The sequence below is a fragment of the Ostrea edulis genome, chromosome 8 (assembly GCF_947568905.1).
Source record: "Ostrea edulis chromosome 8, xbOstEdul1.1, whole genome shotgun sequence".
In the NCBI taxonomy this organism is placed as follows: Eukaryota; Metazoa; Mollusca; class Bivalvia; order Ostreida; family Ostreidae; genus Ostrea; species Ostrea edulis.
In genome coordinates, this window is record NC_079171.1 from 26,761,193 (window position 1) to 26,767,935 (window position 6,743).

Sequence of the window (6,743 nt, forward strand, 5' to 3'; positions counted from 1 at the left end):
CGTATAATCCCAACTCGAGTCCCGTAGCATCCTGTTAATCGGGGAAGAAAACCCCAGGCCTTGATCCGTAGGATTCTGACTAGAAAGAAAGTCCGTGGTCTGTGTCGTTTCCAACTGTCTCTCAATGTATTCTTGCTGCGTCTGATCTACGGGCTTCTTAGCTTTCTTCAAGTCGACTTGTTTCTGTGCCATGTTATCTAACGAATATCAGAAGATAGAATGAGGTGTGACAACTAGGCTCCGCTTTTATAACTACCAAGCTCAATGACATGCGCAGAACATCTGGCATTGTAATTCAATAATCCCTCACACCAAATTCGTACGGTTCACTGACATTGTAAAAGTTAAAATAGTTGTTTACATAGGTAATGGCATCTTCTAATTTCCGAGCTCTGGTCCACGGAAATCTCACATCCATGACGCCTTCTGTAACCAGATGACCTTAAAGGACACATCTCATGTTTTCAAAGTATACAATATTACATGCATTTTGTCTTCTTTATGCTTATAGTAATTAATTCTAATACAGTAAAATATCTGTATCTCGAATATGGTTTATCTCGAATACCCCGCTTGAGTCGAAGTCGACCGCCGGTCCCGGCCGTTTTCCCTATATAAATGATTAAAAAAAACTTCTGATATTTCGAACACGGTAATCTCGAATACTCCGCTTATGTCGAAGTATTTTCAAGGTCCCATACCCTAAATTCACCTGGTTTATCTCGAAGTGCAGTCAATTTTATGCTCTGCTTACCATACCTGGCGTCGTTAAGTCTCAAATTCACACCCGCGGCTACATCAATTATAATCAATGACCGCTAATCCACGCTCGCCTTTTCCGGGTAGACCCAGGTCGCAATAAATTGTTCAACAGCCTGGGTGATTAGTGAAGCCTTCCAAAATTACGGCTAAAGTTCACCGCCAATTATGAACTAACACACCCGATTCCAGGGATGGTGTTTTGAATGACACACGCTCTATCATTAACATGTGGGTTAGTTAAACGCACAAAACCGTCGAAGTACGCTTGAAGGTAATGCTCTTAATAAAGATAATGCATTTAATAGTACACGCTTCATCATTAAAACTAGTACAGAGAAAACACGAAAATTTATTTGATAAACATTTAAACGTTTGATTTTTTTTTAAAAATCCGTCTTTTTTGTTTCTTACGTGATAGGTTCTTTCATTACAGCGCAATAACTATACATCCCAGTCGAGCCTGGGCATCAGTAAACTTAAAGTAAGCATACAGGCACGATCATCTTAATTTTGAAACACATTGTGAATTCAATTGGATGTTTATATATATTAAAAAAAACCAAAATGTTTGTCTTTGAAATTCCACAATATTAATTTATCAACTTGTATTAAACTATAAGAAACGGCAACGGGGTTTTTGTTTATAATGCAAATCCCATACTATGCATCAAATATCCTCCTTCAAAAAAATATCCCAGATCGATTTTGGATATCTCGAACCCCCGGATATCTCGAAGTTTTTTCGTGGTCCCTCGGACTTCGAGATAGAGATATTTTACTGTAGTTCGTTCGCCGAAATTTTGCGATATTTAACCACAATACAGACTTAAATTTAAGCCCCGATTTCAAAAAGTCAAGTTAATTAGGTAGGTAGTCACGTGGTACAGTGACGTCACATGCGCCCTTCGAATTGTGAAAGTACAGCGAGATATTATTAAAAACTCAACTTTTAGGGGCCTAATTAATTTATCATGGGCAACGTTTAAATCGATGTTGATAAATTGTCCGAGTTTTATATGTGTTCGCCATCAGTGCACACATATAACGATGTAAATACCCAAATATAGCGAGTAAAGCGTGTATGAAATCGGCAAAATTGTGAGTAAATAATGTTTATATGGGCCGCTGTCTACAAACTGTTTGGGTATATTATTCCTTTATACATCTGTAATTGGCGCTGTTTTTCTAAAATAAACAGTGCAATCATTATTTATTTTTGGATTAGACAAATTATGATACGTTAAATTGTTGACAACGAGGCCCTATGCCAAGCTATTGTCACGCGTGCATTTCGGAAAGAAAGAAAAAGACAACACACACAAATCAATAAAAATATTCAAATTTAAAGTGGTAATCACATTATTTTATTTTGATAAAGCAATCTTATTACTATTTTTGAATTGTGATCTGCACGTCTTTAGGAAGTACGAAGTGGGAGCACGGCGTTGTAGCCTACTGACGCATTCAAGATGCTACGAGTTCAATAAAGAAATAATTTTATAATTCAATTTAAAGTTAGGAAATACAATATTCTATTATTTGTATAATTAAAAGTTCAATTATTTGTATCTTTATTTTTTGTTGTTGTAAATCTACCAGTTGGTAGAAGTTGCATTGTATCGTCGATATATGTTGTTACAAGGTGAAGGTCAGTTGATCCGAGTGTGTATTGAATTTGAGGAGCAAAACAGAATGTATGCTATAGACCTACCAGTGCTTATAGCTTCGATATATCCATTTTCTCGCAGTTTATCAGGGTCTCTGTCCAAGCTATGTTTGAAAAGGTGACTGGGTGTGTTTTTTAAGGTAAAGTTCTTGCTCCAACAAAAAAATTATCCACGTCTTTTTTCTCGTACCTTCCTTCGAAAAATTGAAAAATACTCAGTCTAAATCCTTTCTACCGACAATTAGTACACCCGAGCACGGCACAAAACATCTTAATGCATTATTATTTACAAGCCGTTAACGTGACATTTGGTTTTTTGTCGATTAAATCAAATCTGTTTATGAAATGGCTAATAGATGTTTTCAAACCCGAGGGCGCATATGACATCACACAAAATGGCGCGTAAACTAGCGAAAGAAAATATGCATATCGCAAGATTTGAATTTCATCGCTTTCAAACTCGAAAACTACGCAAAATATTTCATTTAAAACACATTTAAAGTAGTTTTAGGCATAAAAAGAGTTAATTTTGCTGAAAAAATGAAAAAGTTTAGAAACATGCGTTGTGTCCTTTAAGAATTGATTGTATTATCACTTATATTAGTCTTGCATTATCTTTATCGATTATATTAGCCTTAATTACCGATTATATTATTAAATTTACAATGTATGTGAGTGATGCAGTCCTGTGGAATCGCACTGATCATATTTAGTCATTTTAGCTGATGAAATTATGTAAGCCGCATTGCAAACAAATACATAAAGGTCACAATGTTTTGTACGACCTTTATGAGTAAAACTCGCGATACTGTTATTCCAGTACCTGCATCACCCATAGATGATTGGCAGTTGGGACAGTTTTGTTACCAAAAATGTACACTACTGCAACTGCGTTTATTATAGCGCAGTAGTGTCAATAATGTTAATCACGTACCCATTTCATATATATATACGTTTGTAAAGGACTAAGACCATGTTTATCAAAATTCGGCCTAACGTCCAAAGTGAATAATTTTTTGTTAGAAATATTCTATAACATGTTCTTTTCCTATAATGTACTGGTTTTTATATGTAGAGTTCGTGAAAGAACACTATTTTTAGGTTTACATTACTAGTATAAATCCTATAATTTGCTCTACTTTTTAAGATTGCGTCATACAACGTCGCTATATATTATTAGAAGTGGTAACGTATTGTAAAACATAATTATGCAATGAGCGGTTTAATATATAATAAGATCTTGAAAAAGAAATTTTCTTTCAAAATACGCAATAAGGTTATTTTACTTATAGCCCGAATGGCACACCATATTTTTCAATCCTTCATTCGGCCATTTTCACACGCCGCGCCGTTAGCCTGTTTGCGCTGTTCGTGGAAGTTGCAGAGGATGTACTCATCGCATTTCAATGTAAGTTTTAGAAATATGAATATACTTCACCTCTACTCGTTAAACTGTATAACCAAATAGGTGTACCAATTGCTCTTAAAAATAATAAACAAGTCGCATGGAACGAATAGTATGGCGCGCCTGTGGTGTGTTGACAAACACGTAATATTCACGCATTGGGCTGTTGGAAATCCCACAACAAATCTGTTAACTGTTGTCAACATATATTTATTGTTTATCTATTATAATTGTATATTGTTAAGATTTAAAATTGTATGTATATCAACTGATCAGAAAAATCAGCTGTTTTACGATCATGCCATTTTCAATTCCAAGTGCATGACCTTCTCGGGTCTATTTGAATTTTCTTACATGATGTTTGACTCACTTCACACTTTGAACTTTCCATGTATCATTGTATGGTCTAAAAAGTATTTGTATAGGTTAAAGAGACATATAATTGTATATAGATGTATATTTCCATAATGGTATATGTCTCTGGGGTAACATGTAGGCCTGTGGGGGGTTATAGGTTGAATAATTTTCGAATGATTTGGTATTCTAGTATTCTACTATGTTTAAACTTAACTTAGTGATTATTTAGTAATCAAATAAAAGTTATATGATGAATCGATACATTTCTTCAATTTACTGTAAACAAAAACTGTTTCTGTGGTTTGGAATCTGTCTGGTATTAGTGCATAATAAATAACTTCATAAGTCAATAAATATATTCTTGTTGTAGTGATGACATTTGCAAAATCTGTGAGAATAGAAAAAAATGTGTTAGGGTCAACAGAAATTTTTAATTAGGGTAGGTCGGGAAAGTGGAAACCAATTAACATATATATATATTTTTTGGCCTTATGCGGAAACATGGATTAGAAAAGTCGGAATGATTTTTACATTCAATAATTTTTAAATACTTAAAAGCACCATTAAGCCAGGAAAATCATAAGAACAGTTTGGTTTTATAATTTAAATATGCCTTATTTCAAGATAAATTGTAAACATGTCAAACTTAATTTCAACAATTACACTTACAACTTACATGCCTGCATTGGGATTAGATATAGAATCACTCAGAGAATGTTGAATTTCATGGGTACTACCATGATTTAAGCATATATTTTTTTGTTAGCTTATCTCCTTTATATTATTGAATATTAAATTTTTCCATACATCTACCACAAGAAAGAGCATGAAAGATAAAAATATTTTGTGAATTTGCTGATAATTGTGAAGTAAGATACATGTAATATATCAACATTAGCTACAACAAAACTTATTAGATGGGGAATCAAATTCAAATGAAATGTTTGTGTATATAATTATTTATGCAGAAATGTACATGTATCTAAACTGTCCTCTATTGTTTAGTTGGAGACATGTTAATCTCCCACCGAATACATAAATGTAATTTTTCTGAATTCTGTATCAATGAAAATACATGAGGGCATGAAAATACAACTTTTATATGAATATTATAATACAGGGGTTCGTGTTTGCCTAATCCGAGATTCCTCTGACTCTTAACCCCGCTTTTATTTTGTGACTTCTGCGGGGGAGAGTCAGAGCGGACTCCATATTGAAAAGTGGGAATTCAGCGACACCAACTGGTGTCGCTGCTTTACCTACCTCTTACAACTTTATTTCGCGGACCCATCTTCCAAGACGCGAGGATTCAGTTATCGGAAGATTATTCTACAAATACATCATGATTAATACGATGCTATCGCCGTTTAAACGGCCCTAACACCGACAAATGGAGCATCACTTGAATTAGGTCGCCGCCTCGCCATTTGATTTCTTTGCGCATGACGTCAGCACATGTAAACACAAAATTCCATCGTTTAAACGGCGATAGCATCGTATTAATCATGATGTATTTGTAGAATAATCTTCCGATAACTGAATCCTCGCGTCTTGGAAGATGGGTCCGCGAAATAAAGTTGTAAGAGGTAGGTAAAGCAGCGACACCAGCTGGTGTCGCTGAATTCCCACTTTTCAATATGGAGTCCGCTCTGACTCTCCCCCGCACATGTCAAATATAAAAGCGGGGGTAAGAGTCAGAGGAATCTCGGATTAGTGTTTGCCCAACTATCTATTTTGTATTGCTTGTAGGAGTTATGAGATTGATCACTGTTTGTTATCTTCACCTTTCATTTATGATATAGTTTTGATAATGATATAATACTGGAGTAATTTGAATTTCAGGATGATATAATATGTACAGCAAAAATTAATGGCAAGGGTGACATGAATCAGATTGACAAGAATCCATATTCCTACTCCTCAATAATGCTATCATCACTGCCATCAGATTCGTCAATGATAGTGGCATCAGTGACACATGCGGATAAGTGTTGGACATCACTGAAGGGATAGCTTCCTTGTTGTGCCTGCCAATAGCAAGGTACCAGATTATACAGCAGTTATGTGGAAACAGATTCCCACAATAGGGGGACCAGATTGACACCTACATTGTACAGTATCAGGCAGTTATATCAGAACTGGAAAAACTGGATCCAAACAAGACTATATTGCTTGGAAGAAACATGTCGACTCTGAAGTTTAACCCTTATTAACCCATGGCACTTCTATGTCATTTGAAATATACCTGTGGAGGTTTTTAAAGTGGTTTTTTTTTGGGGGGGGGATATTATTTGGAAGAATTCATATTTGATGATTCAAATGAAAATCTGCATGTTGAATTATGAATGTCATAATGTACTTTTTGAATGATGAAAAGTGTAGAGTCAAAAGTTATCAAATTGTCAAAAACACTGGTCAGGTCTGAATTCATCATCTTGGACACCTTGCATTTGGAATTATGATCTCTATGAAGAAATGCTGAAAATCTTGCAAAAGAGGAAATGACAAGTTGGGGTCCAAGGCACTTGCATATATGCATGAGAAGGTGTTCTA

The 6,743-nt window shown here is 35.0% G+C and overlaps 1 long non-coding RNA gene across 1 annotated transcript; it reads left to right on the plus strand.

The window, feature by feature from the left end:
- The first annotated feature begins 3,475 nt into the window (after positions 1-3,475).
- On the plus strand, positions 3,476-6,446 carry LOC125667462 (uncharacterized). The gene is made up of 2 exons (XR_008798038.1): positions 3,476-3,836; positions 6,033-6,446. It is a non-coding gene; the product is annotated as an uncharacterized LOC125667462 (long non-coding RNA).
- Positions 6,447-6,743: the final 297 nt, after the last annotated feature.